The sequence below is a fragment of the Oryctolagus cuniculus genome, chromosome 3 (assembly GCF_964237555.1).
Source record: "Oryctolagus cuniculus chromosome 3, mOryCun1.1, whole genome shotgun sequence".
Lineage (NCBI taxonomy): Eukaryota > Metazoa > Chordata > Mammalia > Lagomorpha > Leporidae > Oryctolagus > Oryctolagus cuniculus.
In genome coordinates this window covers 26,311,584-26,335,219 of record NC_091434.1, presented here as the reverse complement: position 1 = coordinate 26,335,219, position 23,636 = coordinate 26,311,584, and the positions used below count along the sequence as shown (strand labels likewise).

At 36.2% G+C, this 23,636-nt stretch overlaps 1 protein-coding gene across 44 annotated transcripts in view; it reads right to left on the bottom strand.

The window, feature by feature from the left end:
* Positions 1 to 23,636, bottom strand: part of IKZF2 (IKAROS family zinc finger 2) — a 187,841-nt gene that overhangs the window by 120,240 nt on the left and 43,965 nt on the right. The window contains exon 4 of one of the 44 annotated variants that reach the window (XM_051849153.2): positions 7,227 to 7,300. The exons of the other annotated variants lie outside the window; for them this stretch is intronic. The gene's annotated coding sequence lies outside the window, so the exon portion shown is untranslated. The remainder of the gene's footprint in view (positions 1 to 7,226; positions 7,301 to 23,636) is intronic. 44 annotated transcript variants of the gene reach the window in all.

The window sequence follows — 23,636 nt, the reverse complement described above, 5'->3', positions numbered from 1 at the left end:
GTAAAAAATGTAAATCAGAGTTCAGTCCAGTCATGACTACAATACTATACATATACCTTCATATATTGGAGTTTTCAGTAAAATTAAATTTTGTCCATTTAAAATTCATATATGTAAGTATACATATATGAATATATGTTATGTATATTTATATATCTTACAGATATGCTTAGAGTGAAAAACAAATACACATACATATTTCTAAACTCTTTGGAAAGATAACACAAAAATCCTAGACTCTTCCTGACACCATTTAGAAAATTATCAACAATACTAGAATGTAGTAGAGTGTAAAACACACTGAACTGGAAGTCAAAAGACTTGATAGAAGTCTCTACAAGGGGACTTCAAAACATTCATGGAAAATGAAATTAAAAGTTAAGTGTGTATTGGTGCAAAAAAATTTGGAAATCCAAGCATAGTTTTTTCCTGATATGCCTTTCCCATGAATTTTTTGAAGACATCTGTACGCAGGGATTTCAAAACCTTTTGCACCAGAAAACTTAACTTTTAATTTCATCTGTCCTCAATCATATGCGCTAACTGTGTAACCTTGGATGATTCATCAATTTTCTGGGGGTCTCACTTTTGATATCCCTAAAACAAAGGGATTTTGATGCATCCCAAAGTTACGATTAAATGGAATGAAGAAGCAGGACATGATGCTAAATTAGATGATAAAAATGTTACAACAGCAGCAATAGTATACTGTATTGTCAGGAGAATAAAATGAATGTAAATTGGGGAAAATGACCCAATTATTACATGGCAGACCACAAGGCATTATCTGTTCAGTATTTGGTGAGATTCCCCAGGGTATTCAAAAATGGATTCTGGGGCCAGCGCTGTGGAGCAGTGGGTTAACACCCTGGCCTGAAGCACCGGCATCCCATATGGGTGCCAATTCTAGTCCCAGCTGCTCCTCTTCTGATCAAGCTCTCTACTATGGCCTGGGAAAGCAGTGGAAGATGACCCAAATCCTTGGGCCCCTGTACCCACATGGGAGACCCGGAAGAAGCTCCAGGCTCCTGGCTTTGGATTGGCAGCTCCGGCCATTGCAGCCATCTGGGGAGTGAGCCAGTGGATGGAAGACCTCTCTATGTCTCTACCTCTCTCTTTAACTCTGTCCTTCAAATAAATAAAAATAAATCTTAAAAAAAAAAAAAAGGATTCAGGCCGGCACCGCGGCTCACTAGGCTAATCCTCCGCCTTGCGACGCCGGCACACCAGGTTCTAGTCCCAGTTGGGGCGCCGGATTCTGTCCCGGTTGCCCCTCTTCCAGGCCAGCTCTCTGCTGTGGCCTGGGAGTGCAGTGGAGGATGGCCCAAGTGCTTGGGCCCTGTGGCCACATGGGAGACCAGGAGAAGCACCTGGCTCCTGGCTTCGGATCAGCACGGTGCGCCAGCCGCAGTGGCCATTGGAGGGTGAACCAACGGCAAAGGAAGACCTTTCTCTCTGTCTCTCTGTCTCTCTGACTGTCCACTCTGCCTGTCAAAAAAAAAAAAAAAAAAAAAGGATTCTTTGTCTGATGGCAACTGAGATAACCTCACATACTATGAGATGGAGTAAAAAGACTATCGAAGACGTGGAACGTGGAAGTGTTTAATGGAAAATAGGTGAGTGTTGTTAAACAAACGTATGTCAGAGGGCCGGAATTATGCTGCAGCTAGTTAACACTGGTATCCAACATCAAGTGCTGGTCTTAGTGCTGATTGATCCAACTTCACGCTAATGGGCCTGGGAACAGAGTGGAGGATGGCCCAAATACTTGGGCCTCAGCCACATTTGTCGGAGACCAGGATGGAATTCCTGGCTCCTGGCTTCAGCCTGGCTCAGAACTTAACTGTTGTGACCATCTTGGGAGTCAATCAGTGGATGGAAGATCTTTCTCTCTGTCTCTCCCTCTCTGTTTCTCTTTCAAAGAAATTTCTTATTAAAAAAAAAAAAAAAAAAAAAAAAAAAAAAGGAAGTATGGAAGAAAGCTACAAATTAAAAAAAATTTTCTCCTACATTTACACAGCAGAAAATAATACGCTGACATTAATTTAATATATTACTTTTGTCATCTATAATGCCTAATGTCATCTATAATAGTCATGATAAGCAGATTTATGTGCATAAAAAGATGCACAGGATCAACCTCTAAAAAGCACCCTTCTTAGTGAGGCCCACAAATGCAGAGAGCTGAGCTACATGCTGAGCTACTGAACTGATGTGACCTGAGATCTGATTCCACTGCAGTAGCCATCGGGCTGTAGTGGTAGTGTTACTTTACCAAAATAAACCCCTCCTCAATAGGAAAAGGTTCCAAGAGGGCTTCCAGGTGCCAACTTCTACTCTTCTGGAATAAGATTCCACTAACAAAGTTAAAATAGATTTGAACTGGTTTTTTTTTTTTTTTTTTATGTATATCTAAATTCTACTCATCTGGAAATATAAACTCAAAAATTCAGAAAAACACAGGCTTTTTTTCTGATACAAAAGCAATATATGTTCACTGTGAGAACTTTTAGGAAGATCAAGGAAACAATATAGATATACAAAATGAAAATTGCATAGAATCTCAGTTTTTAAAAACGTGACTACTACTAACATTTGCTGTATATTCTTCCCATCTTTTCTCTATAAAATATGTATTTATATAAGCCAGGACTTCATTTATAAATTTGAGAAAGTACTTTATTAACTTGTACATTTTTTTAACTTACAAATTTTGAAAATTTGTATGCCATGATTATTTTTAAAGTATGTAGTTTATAATAGACAATTCTTATTACACCAAGTGGATATACCATTTTTCACATAATAAAACATTACTTTGAATATTTCACAATAACAGCTAATTCTCCATATTAAAAACCCACTTTGTGGTGATTATTTTAATATACCTTAACAGATGAACCTAATAAAGCTCTCAGTAAGTAAAAATATGAAATTACAACAATGAAAATTTTATAATCATCCCACTTTTTAACTTAAATAAACCAAATATTATAGGCAGTGGCAAGCTATGCATTCTGTTAATATCCATCTTGAAATTCTAGGGCTACATATCATGATTAACACAACTGCTGGAATAATAAATGTTTATATTCAGCATCTATTGTGAACAAGGTATTGTGCTAGGAATTTTAATGACATTCACTTTAAACTTGACCACAATTGTGTAAGGTAAGTATTAATATTTTTTATACAGCTTAAGGAGCCAACTTTTGAAATGTTAAACAATTCACACAACTACTAAATGAACCCTACCAAAATTTAAGATATAATTACTGGTTCCCATATCAGAAGAGATGATCAATCTTATCAATTATAGTTAAGTACTATATAGTTATATTTATTAACTGTATGATAATGAAAATCAACTCCTAACACTGCCACTATTACCATCATGTCACATCATAACAATTTGATAATGTTCTATTTCAAAGAGCTAAATACAAACAAGGTAAAATGTTTACAAGGATTTTAAATAATGTTATAGTTCCCAAAGATGTATGTTGCATAAAAATGTCCAGTAAATTCTAACATGAATGGTAGCCTTGATTTTTGTACAACTGGTGTTTTGAACCATCACTTACACACTTTTGGATAACAACTGCTTGATGAGACTGAAGTGTAAGTCATAAAATGCAATTAAAATTATTAAATGCACAAAAGAGAAGAAACTACCAATAAATGGTTTGAGTGTGAGAAACCCAACATTTAATTTTTTTGTAAATGGAAGAAGCAAATAATGGATTAAGTTGGTTTCTTATAATCTCAGTGGCAAAAAACCAAGGGACTGACACTTTTAGTCTCATGCTACAAAAATATTATGTGGCTGATTTGTTATTTTTAGAGTCTGTTTCCTTTTGTTGTTGTTGTCAAAAAGGTATATATTTGCAGGGTTAAAAAAAATCAGGAAGTTTACAAAGCTACCTAGTGCAGTCCTGCTTTCACTTCAGTAATCCTCAACTCTTGGTATGCTTTCCCAACATACCCTCACACTAGTAATCATTTTACTATTTTCTTGTGTATCTTCTATGTTCTTAATGTAATTTTCAAAAAAGTTATGTTTTATCTTATTTTGGGAATCTTTCCAATTTATAAGATTCCTCACTTTATGTACACCTTTATATTTCATGATTGGATGTACCTAATTTATTTACACAGTCACATAATTAATGGACATTGTTTACAAAATGTTTCCCATCTTTTGATATTTAAAACAATACTGCAATGAGTAAGTTTGTGCATTTCACATTTTACAAATATATTACACAATATTTTCTTCAAAATCGGAGTACTAGGTCAAAATATATGTGTTTGTTCTACTTTACATTATGTCAAATAACAACACTTCCTTCAACAGTGAAAGAAAGCCCTTTTTCCTTGTAGTCTTGCCTCCAGAGTATGCCATAAACTGTTGGGTTTCTGCTAATATAATGCATCAAAGATGCTATATTAATGTAATCTTACATTTTTCCCTTTTTTGAGTAAATGTGAGAAACTCTACATGTGTCAGACCCAGTGATATTTTCCAATCAACTGTGAGTTAGAATAATTTGACCAAATTTCTATTGGATGATTACTCTTCTTTGTCAATTATTTGATCTGTTACAGAGAGATGTTAGCAAAATTAGCTCTTTATTCATAAAATGAATTGCAATTTTTACCTCCAACTTATCATTTATCTTCTGGCTTTACTCATGATGTTTTGACATATAGAAATTGTAAACTTTTATCATTTCAAGGGTATTAATCTATTAAAATTGACTTCTAGATATTGAATTTTATAAAAAAGGCCTTTCCACATTAAGACAATATTAAGACATTTATGTTTTCTTCCACTACATTTATCATTTCATCTTATATATATATGTTTATATATTCTTGTCATAACTCACAACTTATTCTGAAGTTCAGTATGAGATATAGTTGATGTGGAATCCACCAGTATTCTTTTTGTAAATTCAAGCAAAAAAAAGTACAAATCTTAAACAACTAAATGAAATTTGTGTATTAATTTTTGAACTCCTCTATTATAGAATTATTCTATTATTTATGAAGTGTATGATTTTTAACAGATTCTCTGAAATTCAGCAGTATAAAACCTATCAACTATAAACAATGACAGTTTTACCTCTATGTTTCAAATGTTTCCATGGCTATATTCCATAAAATTTCATTGGCAATTTTTTTCCAGCACAATATTAAAAAATAGTGAGGAGAGTAAACACAATTTGTCTTGTTTCTGACATTAGTGACCATGCCTATGTGTTTTCCCACATATCACAGCAGCTTTTAGCTTGATGTAAATATATTTTATCACATCAAAGAAGTCACACTTCATTCCCATCATAGTGATTGGTTGTTAATTTTTGTCAAATGTCTTTTAGTGATTATAGAGATAATCATGTAGTTACTCTCCTTAGTTTGATATGATGAATATTAGCAGAGTTCTTACTATTGAACCATATTTGATTGTTGAAAGAGACCTAAGTGGTTGATAAAGTACTGTCAGTTTCATTTCATGTTTTAGAAATTGTCACTTATTTGGGGACTATGGTTACTTGAAGTATTAAAGTCAAGAAGGAAAGCCTTAAAGCAATACAGATTACCAACCAGAAAGATTTGGGAAGGACTTCAACTTAGGTTGGGAGAGTATGTATAAATTTATGCTTACTGTTAAGAGTTCTATTGGTTAGGAACTGTAGGGCTAGCATTTATAGTCCTATACTAAATAGAAATGATATGCTTTGCAGAAGCATTTTATCCTTAACACTGTTTATGAGGTTTTAAAATTTTATTTAACAATACATTTTATTTAGCAATACATTATTTCAAGTTAATACTTACTGTACACTTACAATTTTTAAGGCTTTGAGAAACTATATAGTGTAATTCAGTGATTTGCAAACTTTTTAAGACCCAGATAGACAATAAATTTTTGTTGCAACATTATATATATATATATATATATATATATATATAGCTACATGTGAAGATTCACATTTATGAAAAAGGTTTCATAAAACAATACTTACAATTACTATATGCAGTATTTCATATTCTATTCTTTTGTATTCTATATCATTTACTGAAAAATCTGGTTGCTATACAATATTAATTTGCTAACCCACAATATGTTAAGTTTTATAGTTTTGGCAATATTTTCATAATAGCTAAGAACAAATATTCTGCAGCCAACCAACCTAGGTTTGAATGACACCTTTACATTGAATTGCTTTAGATGTGCCTTGGTTTTTATCTATAGAACAAGGGCATGTATAGTATCTACCTCATAGGGTTTTGTGGGGATTAAGGGAACTAACAAACGTAAATACATACTTGAAATAATGTTTTTGACTAGTTTGATGAAACATTTTCCTTTGACTCTAAAGTTGCTAAAAGAAAACTAGCATACGTAAAATATACTAACTGAAGACATCATCATTAAATATAGACTTCCTGTTATCTAATAAAAATGAGCATGTCAGTAGAATCTACTTGTCTAATTAACCTTAAAGCTGGTTCTGGATTAGATCTCCCTTTCTAAGGACTTGTATGTAGTGGGTAAATATTTTCTGGATTAAATAAACATCAAGGTCTCCTTCTAGTTTCCCTTTTACCCATATACATTTCATTCCTTTTTGAATGACTTCATTAAACCATTAAGCAAGCTAAGAAGCATAATTTCTAGTAATTCTTAAATCATCATATATTATGACTATAAATTATGTAATTTTCATCTATTCCACAGTAGCATAACATATCTCTGGTATTTACTGTAATATACTCCACATTTTCAAATCTGTAAGTTTGATAAAGAAATAATTTTATGCTATGTTTCTTAATGATACCTGAAGAGACCTTTAAGCTCACTGCCGATTCTTACTCCTTTCTGGCTTCTGATTGAGAAATGAAAGAGGTAAAGAATGGTGGCATCAACATGACTACATGTGTGCCATATGAAACTCAGGATCCGACTTCTGGAACCATAAGCACAATGCTCCTGATCCAGAACTCCTTTTGGAGAAGTTGGTGACACTGAAAGAGTTGGTGTGAACAAACTCCTCCTAGGGAGTAGAGGCAAGCTTTACTTTACAAATTTAGAAGCTAATACAATACTTAGGGATTCAAACAAATGGTAAAGATGCATATGAAAGTATACAAATCCAGTATTCTCTCAGTACTAGAAAAACACGTTTTTTCCATTTTGTCTATCAAGACTAAAGTACCTCCATGTTGTCTTTGGCCCAACTGCAGTCAGGGAGTATCCAAGAGACCTACGATGGCACAACTCTAACTCAATCTGAAATGACAGGTATTTAGGGATATGAACTGAACATATTAAATCCAGCCCAGAGGAAAGAGTATTTACAATCCCTCCTTAACTCCCAGTATTCCAGTTCTCTCCAAAGTGATCTTTAGAGCCAATGAACAGCAGGTTTTTATTAGATAAAATTTCACTGCTACATTGACTTGCTGGGATGTATTCATTACCATACAGCAAATGGTATTAATATGTAGGTTATCTCTAGTAAACACATCACTTTAATTCCAGGTAAAATCTCAAAAAATCGCTAACTTAGCTTTTGGGTTTCTCTAAAAACATAAAGAGCCACGACTGAAAGTTAAATTTACTTTGGAAATAAGAAGTTTTGTTGCTCTCTCTCTCTCTCTTTTGTTTCAATTCTACCTATTAATATTTAGCAAATTTTTTCCTGATTGTGGTGGGGGTGGAGTAGAAAAAGAGGTTTGTTTTCTTTTCTTTTATCATATCCTAAACTTGACTGGGATTATATTCTTAAAATAATAGTCTCATTATAAAGAGTGACAAGGTACAGAAGTTTGGCAGAAAAAAGGTAAATAGATATTTTTATATTTATCACAAAGACAGCAAATGTTAGCAAGCTGTCAGAATAACTATCTCACTACAACATCCCCTCCCACCTACTCCTAATTTACCTATAAAAATCAGTCTGCATAGTATCTTCCCATCTGCTTGAGTCTTGTTCTCTGCTCTTAAATGTCTTCCTAAACTCCTATAGCAATCATACCCCACTCCAAATTTTAGGTTCAAATAGCATTTGACTAAAAGTTTTCAATATATTTTCTGTGTTCACATTTGCTGATAAAAAATAGGATTTCTTGAAAATATGTCTTCTCCTCAAAGAAATCTAAAATTTAATCTTACTCTAAATAAAAGGATTTATGAGTGTGTGCGTGTATCATACATGTGTATAGTAGGAGTAAAGGGCTTCTGGAGTTTTGGGTTTTTTGTTTGTTTGTTTGTTTGGTCTGACAAGCTCTTTGATAATTGTACTTTTTACTTTGAAAGAGAAATCTTGAGGCAAGCATTTGGGACTGGGTTAAGATGCTGTTTTGGACACCTGCATCCCAGCTCACAGAGCCAGGTTTCAGTCCCAAGTTTCTCAAATTCCAATCCAGCTTCCTGCTAATGTGTACCCTGAAAGACAGGAGATGATGGCTTAAGTACTTGGGTCCCTCCAACCCATGTGGGAGCCCATTAATGAGGTCTCAGCTCCTGGGTTGCACCTGGCCCAGCTCCAATGTTGTAGACACTTAGGGAGTGAACCAGAGAATGGAAGATGTCTCTCTGGCTCTCTGCCTTTCAAACAAATCAGAAAATAAATTGTAAAACATAAAAAAACACCTCAAAGGATATTTTGAGTCAAATAAAACATAAAAACCTGAGTTTTTATTTTATTCATATTCCATCCACTTATTTACTAATAGACTTGAGAAATATAATTGGTAATGATCATACTAATTGCAAATGTGATGTTCAACACTATGTATTAACCAAATGCCTTCCAAAAATACAGTCTATGAAAGAGAATGTGAGAATGTGAAACACAGAATAAGTTTCCCCCAATAATTCCCCAAAAAGTGTGAAAATATGATCCTCTTCAGGACCATTTCAAAGCATGAACTGCTTAAGAAACAAAAATGAGGCATGCAGTTGGCACAATTAACATCTTCATCCCATACCAGAGTGCCAAGGTTCAAGTCCCAACTCTAGTTCCAACTGCAGTTTGCTGCTAATGCACACCCTGTGAGTCTGTGGGTGATAGACCAAGTACTTGGGTCTCTGCTATTCACATGGAAGATTTGGATTTTTTGAGTTCTCATCTGCTGGTCTTGGCCTGGTCCAACCCTGCCACTGTAAGATTTCAGGGAGTGAACCAGCAGATGAGAGCTATCTCTCTCCCTCTACCTCTCTCACTCTTTCTCTCTCTCACTTTCAAATAAAACAAATTAAATTTTTGTAAAGTTTTCTTCAAAAAAAAAAAAAAAGCATAAACCTATTGAGGGAAAGCTTTCTAGAATTAAAGGAAATGCATGTTAACCATTAAAAGTTGCAAAGGAACAGTTCAAAGACAGCAAAATTGCAGCTAAATTAGATAATATTAGGGTATGGTGGCTGTGAAAAAGCTAAATAATAAATATGGAAGATCATATATGTTCTAAGAAATAATATTCCATGTTGTTATATAGGGTTTACCCTAATACTCATTCAATATTCAATACATTTATGACTTTTACTCAATGCTAGATGCTAGCCAAAAGAACATAAAGTATACATTTGAATGCCTTAAATATGAAATCATCTAATATGAGTAGGAGGAAGGGGAATGATGACCAAAATGGAACATAAAACTGCTAGGCTCTTCCTGAACAAATATGCCATGCTATTAGATGAAATTCTATAGGCCTTAAACAATGGAAAAATTAAAGCCCATATGGGATATTTGCTTTAATTTCTCTACCACCCTGAGAAAATGTCTCCTTTCATATTGAAGTTTCTCAAAGTGATAGCAAACTAATCAGTACCAGTGCTTAAGATAATGGAAGCTTGCCTGGCTAACCAGGCAGCCTGCCCATCAACTTCAGATCCACCTATCTCCCGAATTATAATCAGAGACTGGTGTTCACACCCTGAAACCAATCCATCATTCCAATCTTCTGCCTTAAAAATAAATCAAAGGGATAGGTGGAAGTACCGCATGACTCAAACCATGTGGATCTCAACAAATAAGTCCCATTTAACCATGGATAGTCATAATTAGGTTAAGTTGTTCTCATCAAAACCAAAGACAACAGATATACTACATCCCAAATGTCAGTAAACAAAGAGAGCCAAATTATGTTTATGATGTAATAAATACCTAGATCTTACTTTACTTTAAAATATTTAGGTAAAAAAACTTTTATGGGTGTGTGAGAGAAAAAAATAGCTGTAATATCAGAACTGTCTTACTTGTTATACAGGGTAAAACTCTTAGAAATATGAAAGCATCACCTGAACTTCTTTAAACAGAAAGGAACAACAGAAGATACTTCACTAACTTTCTAGTTAGTAACAGTATTTGCAGAAAAACAAAATCAAAATCACATCATAAACATTAAGCTCTCCCTTTGTTCCAGGGGTACAAAATTACCATAGAATGATTACCATAGAATGAAATACTATGTAGCTGTTAGAAATCGTAAGTATATATGTGACCTCATGAAAAAGTGCTTAGAATACAGGGAAAATTAATGGTATCATAGACAATTTCTATTCTCTAATCCCATTCACCCTAGTTTATATTGACAGAAAATAACCTAAATGAGGTACTTTAAGTGAATTATAGGCAAAGCATTTACAGCAGTACCTGATACAGAGTAAGTGCTACAGAAGAATTTCTGCAATTATCATTTTGTCTGGTAAATAGCTCTGATTGGGAGATTATGAGTACTTTATACCTGACCTTTCTGCTTATGTATATTCTCTTTTCCTCTTAATTAAACTGCATTCATTTTATTAGGATTTATAATAAAATACATATGAAAATATAACTTAAAAATCATAATTTTTATAGCCAATAATCACGATCCATGAAAATTAACCCATATAAATTCTTCAAGTAACTTATATACCTAGTAAGCTTTACTTCATACCACATAAGATAAAAGCACATAGGAAAAAAGTTCAAAGCTGAAAGTATGTAAAGCACAGAAGAAATAAACATTAAAATTTAAGACATCTAATTGTTTTCTGCTGTAGTGGGAAGAAAATTAATTTCACAAAAAGCTCCTGATCTCATTAAACAAACATGTAAATAAGCAACTGTCATTTAACAATTCCTCCCAAATGTATCAAGCCACAGGAGATACTACATTCAGTCAACGGTTACTTAATAATATTTCATATTTACCGGAACACTCACTATGTGACACTTATATGCTCCATACTCTACTAAGGGCTTTAAATACTTAGTCTCATTTAATCTTCCTGACAACCTTAGGAGAAACAGGCCCTTCACACTGGTTAAGGCCAAGGAAAATGAGGCATAGAGAGGTAAGTAACTTACCTAAGTTTCCACTGCTGCAAAATGGAGCCAGGATTTGCACCTAGGAAGAACCTAAGACCCAGCTTCTAGTCACTGATTACTGAGCACCCACTGTAGGTAAAATGGAAGGCACATCAAGGACCTGAAACCTGCACAACATTCAAGAGACCTGCTGCGCTAAGGTCACCATCTCTAACAATTACTCAGTTTACCCCCTCCAATTCTGCATCTATCATGGCAGTTACTGTAAATGCACTTACCACCACCACCTCTGGAACTCTAATTACTACAGCTCTGGTTCCTCACTAAGAATGAGGAAAAATGTATTATTCCAGTTCTTATTTTGATTTGAAATGCATTTCCTCATGAATGGTGTTATTTTGCATAATAATATCAATACATACTTCCAATCAGATAAATATCACATTAACTAAGCATTTTTATTGGTTATTCTGGGAATCTAACTACCATTTTTTATCACTGTTTGTTTTTATTTTTCTATTTTAAAGATTTTTATTAACATAAATAGAACATGTTTCATGTATTTCATACATAAAATTCTAACAATATCATGATACTTCTTCCCTTCCTCTCTCCCTCTCTCCTCCTTTCTTTTTTTTTTTAATTTTTGCAATAATATACTTTCAATTTACTTTCTAATCACAGATTTAATGGTCCACTAGGTCCACTAAAAAAAAAAAGTTCAGCAAGTAGACCACTGTTCAGCAGGATTATAGACAAGGGCCTTAAACGATAATCAAACTACAAGATGCCAATTTCACTCATATACTTCAAGGGCTTTTTTTTTTTTTTTTTTTTTTTGTACTCCATATATCAGCTACCACAAATCAGAGAAAGCATATGACACTTGTCTTTTTGGGTTTGGCTTATTTCACTAAGCATAATGATCTCTAATTGCATCCGGTTTGTTGCAAAAGACAGGATTTCATTCTTTTTTTACGACCGAGTAGTATTCCATTGTGTGTGTGTGTGTATCACAATTTCTTCATTCGGTCATCAACTGATGGACATCTAGGTTGATTCCATATCTTAACTATTGTGAACTGAGCTGCTGTAAACATGGGGGTACAGGTAGCTCTTTCAGAAGCTGACTTCATGTCCTTTGGGTAAATTCCCAGGAGTGGGCTGGCTGGGTCATATGGCAAATCTATTTTCAGATTTTTGAGGAATCTCCATACTCTCTTCCATAATGGCTGTCCTAGTTTACATTCCCACAGTGTATTAGGGTACCTTTTTCTCCACATCCTCACCAGCATTTGTTATGTTTTTGACTTTTGGATGATAGCAAAAACAAAAAAAATCTCTGTTTCTAATGAAAAACTGATTTCTTCCATTGTTTCATTTTTAAAATTATCATATAGGAAAAATGAGCTTTTTCTTGCTGATAACATTGCAATCCATATTGTGATGTCACACCAAGAGACCTGAGATTTGGTAATTATAGAGAACAGAGTTCTGGAGGGTGGGACATTCATTATCAAGACAGCAGCACCTGGTGAGGGCCTACTTGCTGCATCATCTCATGGTGCATGGCATTGCACTGTGATAGTCTGGGAGCAGGAAGACTCAGGTCTCTCTCTGTTTATAAAGCCACTAATCCCATCCTGGGAACCCCACCCTTATGACCTCATCTAACATTATTTTTCCTCATAATCCCCACCTGCAAATCCCATGATAATATGGATTTGAAGATTAAGTTTCCAACACAGTAACTTTTCGGAGACACAGTCAAACCACAGCACAGTTCTATAACACATACCCAACACTAGAATTAGGATACAGAATGAAAGTGTGTTCCTAAAAAATAAGAAATGTGGGGGCTGGTGCTGTGCTGCAGAGAGATAAACTGCTACCTGCAGTGCCGGCATCCCATATGAGTGCCAGTTCATGTCCAGGCTGCTTCACTTCCAATGTAGCACCCTGCTAATGCTTCTAGAAAAGCAGCAGAGGACGGTCCAAGTGCTTGGGCCCCTGCACCCACATGCAGGAGGAAGCTCCTGGCTTCAGCCTGGACCACTACTGGCCATTGTGGCCATTTGAGGAGTGAACCAGCAGATGGAAGATCTGTGTGTGTGTGTGTGTGTGTGTGTGTGTGTGTGTGTCTCCCTGTCTCTCTGTAACTCTGCCTTTCAAATAAACAAATAAACCTTTAAAAAGAAAAAAAAATAGAAAAGTAGCTCATAAATGAATGTAAAGAGAATCTCTGTTAAGTCAAGACTTTTTATGTCTTCCAACCTACCAGGTTTTCTTTCCCTCCAAGGATAACTGCATTGGATACCAAAATAGAAAGATTTGGTATATTTTTGAAACACATCTTTTTATACCTGTGGCATTTTCATCAATAATATTTATACGCTATGGTTTTTGTGGGTCCCTTATCAAAATAGTTGAAATTCTTTTCCATGGTAGAGTTTCAACAACTGCAGAAATTATTAAATGAGCACTTTTTCAACAGTACTCACAAGTCAGCAGTTCTTATTCAAAAGAGCCGGGGTGAGATTATCAAGCCCATATTTATGTTGTATATGAAGACATCCTTATGTAGTATTTGAAAAAAAAAATCTTTACTTATAAAACTAGAACTAGAAGTTGTATATTTGAACAAACCAGAAATAAAAATAATAATCCCATCAAACTGCAAAAGGCAGCTGCAAATTTAATTAAATCACAGCTCTTGCTTGGCTTTACAGTTGCCACCTGAGACTTTTTTGCCCTAAAACATTAATTGGCACAATGTCAAAGACCCTAAGATCCTCTGATACTTTTGTTACGAAGCTAGTCATTAACGCTGATATTTTGTACTCATGAACAAAAAGGGTTGCCTCAGGTCTGGTAACACCTGTGGGCTGGAAAGACAATTACTTTAATATTAATTCCATAGAAGACAAAATAATAATAACCATTGCACTAAATCTCTCCATACCCTCCAGCATGATCTGGTGCCTGAAATTCTCATAAATGAGAGATTTACCCTTTACGATTTGAGACCAAATTCCTAGAGACACATCTATTAAAGTATTTATGATACTATAAGACAACAGTAATCTATTACTTTATGTCACTCTCTGCAACCTCAGCTTCAATCAGTTTACTTGAATTTTTCTATGACAAGATGGAAAGCTGACAAAAAAGTTCACGGTGCCCACACACAAATCTTAGTTAATTTGGCTGAAGAAGGATTGTGATGACAATACAGAATCACGCAGCCCTTAAAGGAAGGCAGGAAAGAGTAGGACAGTGAAACACCAATGCAGTACCACAAGGGAAGTGGGTTTGAAAGGAGAATTATTTTACTATTCATATACTTCTCTAAAGCCAGCACTATGTATATAACCTTTGCTAGGACACTGGTGGCATGCCCCTTCCTGCTTTCTAAGTACTCATCCCACCACAACCTCATTTTTGTTTAATGAAATAGGTCAGCTTCAAAAAGGGCAAATGACTGAGCTGAAACAAACTTCCCTAAGTTTAGCCAGAGGAAGTTTCATTAGAAGTCTAAAGCCATGAGCCAGCACAAACAGGAGAGATGAAAGTGCAGGAGGGAAGAAACATGAGAAGGACAAAGAAGAAGGGTGTACCACTGTTATTATTCTGTTACAGATGACACATATAAGGAAGTCCACACGGATTTTGCTTATTAATACTCAACTGTACTATGAGGCACAGGATAGACATATCCATCTTGGTCAGCTCCAAATTACAGGAATGAGTGTGAAGCAAGGCCTGAATAAACTTGCACACAAGTAGAAGACTATTTCTACAGATCTGGGTTCAGAGGTCACCATAGTACACGGATCCCTACTACATCCTCTTCATATAAGGCCAGGCAAAATCAAATCAAAGTGACCTTTACTAGTAACCCTGAAAGAAAATTAATTAATTAATTAGTACTATATGGATTTAGAGCAAGGTACATGGCAAAGGAAGGTGCAGTCTAACTTGTTTGACCTTAGTAAGATGGTATCTATTTGTGGAGGAAGAATTTGCTGTTAAAGGTAGACTACATGTTAATATGAGCCTGGATCTCCTGTCCTTGTGGCCTGCCTGCCAACTGAGGGTGCTACCTCCATCTAGTTTCCTTCAAGGCAGTTCCTATTCCCACCAACTTTGTTAAGTCCACTTAGTCTCTCTTAGTCATTTCATCATAAAACACTGGGAAGGGACACCCCAAATCTGTTCCAGGTACAGAGGCAAGATTATGGGTACAAGGGCAAACAAGACACAGTCTCTGTTCTGAAGGATCTAAGTCTAATACAAGAGTCAGAAACAAAAAATAAGAATCATATTTATCTTTTTTTAATATTTATTTGACAGGTAGAGTTACAGACAGTGAGAGAGAGAGAGAGACAGAGAGAAATGTCCTCCCTCCGTTGCTTCACTCCCTAAATGGCCTCCATGGCCAGCACGCCATGCAGATCCGAAGCCAGGAGCCAGGTGCTTCCTCCTGGTCTCCCTTGTGGGTGCAGGGCCCAAGCACCTGGGCCATCCTCCACTGCCCACCCCCCCCCCCCCCCAAAGCCACAGCAGAGACCTGGACTGGAAGAGAAGCAACTGGGACTAGAACTGGGCGCCCATATGGGATGCCAGTGCCACAGGTGGAGGATTAACCAAGTGAGCCACAGCGCCAGCCCCCAAAAATAAGAATCATAACAATACAATGTGGTAAGCAGCAGAAAAGAGATATGTATATCCTCACTGCATTAGGAATATGGGGAATAACTGAAGCTTCAAAGAAGCAACATCTGTTCTTTTAGGATTGGGATTTTCCTGCTTGAGAGAGAAGGGCAGAAATTCAAGGAAAAGGGAAGGGTTTATGCAAAATGAGGCAATATGAAAGAACATGTTACATTCAAGACATGGCAAGTATTTATGGCTGAAGCACAGCATATGTGAAAGGGAATTCCAGGAGATAAAGACAAAAAGATAAATCGCATGGTTTAATAAAGGGTGTGGTATAAAATACTAAAAAGCTTATTATACTTTGTTCTACACATAAGGGGAGTCATTAGTGTTTTTCAGAAAGGGGTATGGCAAATAGATTTGCATCATATCAAAAGGTAAAAAAATTACAGAAAGAAAATTATTAATTCTACGAATCTAACTAGAAGACAGATGACCTCCCATCTTCCTAAGATTCATAGCATCCTGTGCTTTAGTTACACGGACATGATTTGGAAAAACTCTTATGTCTGCCTGAGTGTGTCAAATTTAAAATACCCAATTCAAATTTAATTGTTAAAATGTATTTATGTTTTCATTCTACTAAATTTCATTCCCTTTAAAGGAAAGCTGTAGTCTTCTCATTCTTATGCATAATATCTTTTTCTATTCAAATGAACACTTGCTAACTTATTAAGATGCCCAATATAATTATCCTATAAATTCTAGAATCTTTTTAGAAATCAGTTTTATTCTTTCTGATTGGTTTCTAGTCTTTAGCTCATTTTTATAATGTTCTCTGATGCTATTGGTTGGCTATTTCTGTAGAATGTTGGATAAACATATGGTCAACCAAGTAAATGTTTGCACAGGGCATTTAAACTGTTCAGCTCTTCTTCCCCTTTGGCTGCAGGTCATGGGGATACAGCTTCCTATCGCAGGCAAATCAGTACTTGGGTGCCATGCTGAAACCATTAGCTATATTTCTGAAATTCAGTAGTAACACAAGCCAGGGTTCAGGAGACTGTACAGCAGATCACGTAGGATATTCCTGGAATTCTACCAATATTGGGGTTGCTATAAATGAAAGATGCCTAATGAAATGTTTGTGACTACTTATGGAATACCACTTTTGGAATACTGGTCAATATTTTGACAGTGTCTCTAAGGTACAATAAAGCAAAATGTAACCTTATCTAAGACCTTTTGTAACCACAAAATTAGATTAAAAAAGTTACCACATTTTAGCACAGAAAATTAAGTACAATAATATCTGTTACCACTCTTGAGAGTTCCTTCTCAGTTTGGTTAGAACAGAGCACTAATCAGCTGTTGAAATCTAAACTGATAATTTCTGAAGTGTCAACAGATGCACAAGCTCCCTGGCTGAAACAGGAACAAGTGTCTATTTTGCACAAACAAGATGAAGTAATACAACTGAAAGAAAAGTGGAGAGAAAACACTTAGTTTCCTGAAATGGAGTGAAATTATTACAAGAGAGTTCACAAAATATCACAAACAAAAAGACCTGGGAGCGCCAAGAAAAAAAGAAAATGACCAAAATCAGGTAGAGAGAGAGAGAGAGAGAGAGAGAGAGAAAAGAGTAAATATCTTTTTTTTGTGCTGCAATAAAACTATGTATGTGATATATCTTCACAAAAAAAAAAAAAAAAAGAAAAAAACAGCTACTGGAGTAAGCATTGTGGCACTGTGGGTTAAACTGCTACTGGGGATACAGGCATCCTACAGAGAGCACTGACTGGAGTATCAGTTCGAGTCCCAACTGAAGCTCTGGCATGTCTGCTTCTAACCCAGCTCCCCGTTAACGCATCCTTGGAGGCAGCATATGATGGCTCAAGTGCTTAGTCTCCCACCACCCAGCTCTAAGACCCTGGCTTTGGCCTGGCCTCCTAGACTCAGCTATTGCAGGCATCTGAGGAGGCAACCAATAGATGAAAGATTTTCTCTCTCTCTCTATCTTCCTCCCTCCCTCCCTCCCTCCCTCTCTCTCTCTCTCTCTCTCTCTCTCACACACACACACACACACACACACACACACAATGCCTTTCAAACATTTCGAAAAGAGCTACAACTTCCCCAAGAACCATAAAGATACAATTCAGGCTTATTTTTGACAGTAACATCCTATTATCCCCCAGCTCCTTCTTTCTCACTTTCTCAGCTTCCCCCGCACAGTCCTTTCCGATTCCCTGTGTGTGTACCATCTGACAGTGCTTCCTAAACTTGCCTGATCATCAGTATCAGCGTCACAGGTTCCTCCCTTGAAGACTGAATCAGCACACCTGCAATGAGGTCTGGGCCTCTTTATTTTTACAAGCACCCCAGATGAGTCCTATGATCAAGCATGTTTGGAAACAAAGCTCTATGACATAATTATTTTTTAAATAACCTGGTTGTAAGGATTATTCCTTCTCAAGAATTTCATAACATCCTTTGCCATAATGGGAGGCCTTGAGGGTACTGTGTGACCTTGCTAAAGCACCCTTACCAAATCTGCAGTGACATAATTAAATGGGTTAACGAATCTTTTAAACCTGCATCCAATCATTTCTCAGCCAGTGAATCTCCTAATTAGATAATTCTCCAAATGGAGACAAAGACATGCATGGCAAAATCTAGCCTGGCTAATCAAGAGAGGCTCCAACCCTCTACACAGCTAGCTTTGCCACAGGTGACCTGGAGCCCTGGTTCTATCTGCAGAGAGGGTCAGCTCCTCCCCAAAGGTTCACACAAAGACAGAGCTAGCTAATTTCCCTGTTAAATGTGTGTGAGTCACCATGCTAACAATTTAGATTGCTAGGGTGCACGTACTGAAATATATGCTTCCCGGCACAATTCCATATCCAATTACAATAGTAAATCCAATAAAGGCACAGTAAAACTGCCACTCAGGAAATGGAGAAATACGAAGTCATAAGCCAATCAGATGCAGCTAATATCCTCAGAGGAACAAATGTGGACACCTAGAACTTTGAGCAGATTCCCCATCACCTTCTACACCTTCGGGTCTTTCATGAGAAATGCTAGCTGGAAAATTGGGGTTCATCTTTACATCTTAAACTAAATGAAACTCTGAAAGATGGTCCCGGTTTTCCTGATACGAGTTTCCCTTTTAAGATCCACTTTTAAGTCTCAAAGCATCAGGTTTTATAGAATAAACAGTAACCACTCAAACTTCTAAGCACGCAGTTTAAATTTTGCATTGTATTGAAATGGCGATATAGTCAATAGATTTTTGTCTTCAAAGCATGAACAGTTTCCAGACAGAATATTATTTAAACTAGAATTTAATATGAATGCCTAGTAAAAAAAAAAAAAAAAAACTTGAAAGATTTTTAAAGGTAAAACCCTTAGCAGTAACATTGATAAGATGCAAATTTCAAAAAATAAATTCAGGATTTTGTTTTGTTACTTATCATATTTATATAGTTTATTTGCCGCTGTCTGGGCAAAAGTGGAAAAAACATGTATGCTAAGCTTCACACTGAGGCATTATTCCTATGAAGACATTATGATAGCCTTTTGAACAAAAAGGCCAAGGCAAAAATTTCAAATTCTCTAAAAACTTGCATGAAAATTTAATCTACAAGTACTAACAAAGAACAAAGCACCTACAGTTCCCATTAGATGTGTAGTTTGTGTCTTACTGAAAATGCAGCAATACTGCAGAGAGGCAGATGAGAACTTGGTAAAAATCAGAGCTCATCAACAATGCAACCAGAGCTTCCTTCCTCTAGTCCTGGATGCAGTCAAACAAAATCCCAGTGACCACCTGTCACATACACTCTCAAGGATAGCTCTTGCTTTGTTTGGGAAGTTGTTCTAAATGACCTTTGGGGTCACTTCAAAGTAAGTATTTGCTTCAAGGGTTATATTTAGTGGTGACATAAATGCAATGGGCACATATAGACACTCATCCAGTTGTAGCACCAGAGGAGAACTTGGAAGTCCAGTATTTTAAAAGTGGTTTTAGACAGGAAAAAATAAATAAATAAATAAATAAATAAATACAAGGAGAATCACAGCTATGTCCTCCAAATGCCATTTTAGGGAAGAGGAAAGAGAAGGAGGTACGTGTTTTGCTCTCCCTCGGGATTCTCTTTAGGTCAAAGAACAGATTCAGGTCCTTAGTGACCTTTCGCATATTCTGTAACAGTTTGCCAGCAATCTAGTTCTTGGGACAGACTTGGAGCTACAAAACCACACAACACACTTGGATGCATAATTGCTCATGTAAAAACATGTCATGCAATGAGCCGTCTCTGCTCTCAAGTACATTTCAGTTTCCTGTGTGAGCAGAGCACAAGGCGAGTCCCAACCTGGTGGCTTCCTGAACAAGTGTGTAAGGAGAAACAAAGTACTGGACTTCAGCTTTTCTCAGAAGTAGGCACACCCCGTGAGTTTCTGGGTAATTCAATGTGCTTATCAAATCCTTGAAATAGGAAAAAGAGAGGAACTGGGTTCCCACCTAGCCCTTAACACCCTGCTCAAGATATCCACCCTCTTATACATAATTTAGGAAGTTAAATGTAAAAATCTTTAAGCAAAGTCTTGCTTTCTTTCTGTGTTCTTCGTTTGCTAGTTCTATTGTCTGTACACACACTTCTACTTCTGAGTCGTCATTTAGCTAAGATGCCTGCCTCCCACATCGCAGCACCTGCGTCCCAGTCCTGACTCTAGGTCCTGACTCCAGGTTCCTTCCAATGCAGACCCTGGGAGGCAGCAGTGATGACTCAAGTCATTGGGTTCCTGCCATCCACAAGCAGAAGGCTTGGATTGTAATCCCAGCTGCCGGCTTTGGCCCTGGCCCTGGCCCAGGCCCTGCTGTTGTGGGTATTTTCAAACTGAACCAAATGAGAGTGAATCGTCTCTGTCCCCCCCACCACCCAAAAATAAATAAATAAATAAATAAATATTACATGGATGACCAGGATTCTTAGTATAATTATACCAAGATGAACCAATGCAGTAAAAGCAGATACTGGAATAAAAACTACTTCTCTCCTCCAACATTTATAACCTTTGGAAGTTTCTACTTTGAATGAGCAGTGCCCTCCCATTATCCTTTAATAAATATGATTCAAAACATGGATCACATAAAATATTTTTCCTTTTTTTAGTTCTTAATATAGTATTTGATTAAAATTTCTCCTAGACAACAAGGAGAAATGATCTTCATACTCAAAAATTAAAACACTAACTTTCTAACAAACATATAAAATAATATTTAAATATCCATAAATAAGAAACATGAAATATACATGGATACCATTTCCCCTTCTCCCCTACCCCATCAGATTAACCAAAATTGATAAAATGTACTGTTATCAAGGTGACGAAACAGGGACTCACACACTGTTGGCTGTCGCGTAAACTGGTAACCTTTTCAAAAGACAATCTGGTCCAACTTTTATCTACCAAAATGGTTTCTGCATAGACTTCTTGATGTAGCAAATCTACAACTAAGTTATAAGGATGTGTATAAAAGTAAATGGGTATACCAAGATATCCACTCTAATTCCGTTCATGAAATAGCAAAAACATAAAAACAAACTACTTCAGTGAAGTAATAGCTAAATAAATCACCATGTGGGGCAGGCATTGTGGCAATTGGGTTAAGCCACCGCCTGAGATAAACACACCCTATACTGGAGTGCCGGGGTTCAAGTCTCAGTTACTTCACCTGTGATCCAGCTCCCTGCTAATGTGCTTGGGAAGCAGTAGAAAATGGCTTAAGTATTTGAGTTCCTGACACCCACGTGAAAGACCTGGATACAGTTTCTGGCTCCTAGCTTCAGCCTGATCCAGCCCAAGCAGTTGTGGTCATTTGGGGAGTGAACACGTAGACTAAAGATCTCTCTTTCTCTGTCACTCTGCCTTCCAAATAAATAAACAAATCTTTAAAAAAACATCATGTATAATCAGCATCTAATGGAATTATTGCAGCCAAGTACAGAGTATAGACATGAAATTTCCTAAATACAAAAAAAAAAGCAAGCCGCACATCAGTATACATAGTGGAAACTGGAATGAAAATGTTTGTTTCAGTGCAAAAATCTTGAAATCCATGCACATGAAGGGTCTTTAAAATGTCCATGGAAAATATATATTATGAAAAACATGGATTACAATTTTTAAAAAATATAAATCAAAATGAACGTCTATTTTAATTCCACATTTTCATGAACTTTTTGAAGTACCCTCACATTAAGAATAGGAAAGCACAAACATCTATTAGCTGCCTGGACATTGCAGAATGTATTAAAATATTACGGAAGGATAATGAAGAGACTGGTCATAGAAGAAGCAGAGGACTGAGACTACTTGGGATTTTCCTGTTTATTTTGTATCTTTCTCCACTAGTTTAACTTTATACTACGTTCCTATATCGCTTTTATTTAAAATTTCTATTTAGACTGCTTTCCAGCACCAGACCCTGCAGAGGTATGTAATGCTGGCCACATCCCCCGTGGGATGAAGTTTACCACCCACGGCCCAGCACTGCCAGCACTACCATGCCTCAACACCAAGGTTTCAGTTGGAATTCATGTAATGGATAGCTTCAGAGCTGACATTTCCTCCACCACATTCCCCTTTCTTCTCATCCTTATGTTATTGGTGTTGATTTCTACCTCTGCCTCTAAAATATAAACTCTGTTGAGAATAGAGTTGATGCTGTCATAATCTTTGCTTCCATCAATGACCTCACCGCAGTGGTTGCAAGATACTGCTAATAAGTAAATGATAGATTCGTTTTTATAAGATTATAAGTACAATGTTAAAATTTTATTTAAAAATGGAGAAAAGGAGACAGAAACATTAAGAAAAGATCCACATAAGCTTTCTAAAATGTTGGGGAAATAAGCAGACTCCATAAGTATACGACATGGAACGAGAGAGTATAGGCAAAGAAAAATGGAATCTGACTGAAGAAAGAAAATATTATAATGATTTCTTCATTTCCAATACTGTCAACTACAATCTCCAAACACACACACACACACACACACACACAACATTGAGTTTAGCTTCTGGTACACATTTATAACAGTGAATAGGAACTACACATCAGAATGGAATGATTATTGATTTCTTAATGGATTACTGCTGCACAAATTTACACTCACCAAAAAACCATCAATCTTTGGGTAATAATTATAAACCTATCATAGTACATATAGCATTCTGACTGAATTGAAACTTACTGCTATCTGCCGGGAAATGACCAATTTTCTATTTCTCCAGCTCAAACCACAATACAGAATGGTGAGCAGCTACTTACATCAAATGCTATTACAGGACATGTTTGTAACAGCCACAGCATGTACCACCTCTAAATTGCTATTAGAGAGGTAAACAATCAGGTCCTGGTGGACTTGTTCTTATTATTCATTAGCTATGAAAACTGCAAATAAAATGGGTATAAGGCAGTTATGCCTATCAAAGACCTTTCATTACTGGCATATTGTGGATAAGGGGTCAAAGGCAAACAGTACATTAGCTGAAGTCATGCTGTTCTATCTTTACAAGCTAACTTCAAAATCACCAAATCTGTATCATAAGCTTTGCAATGACCCGGCTACAGAG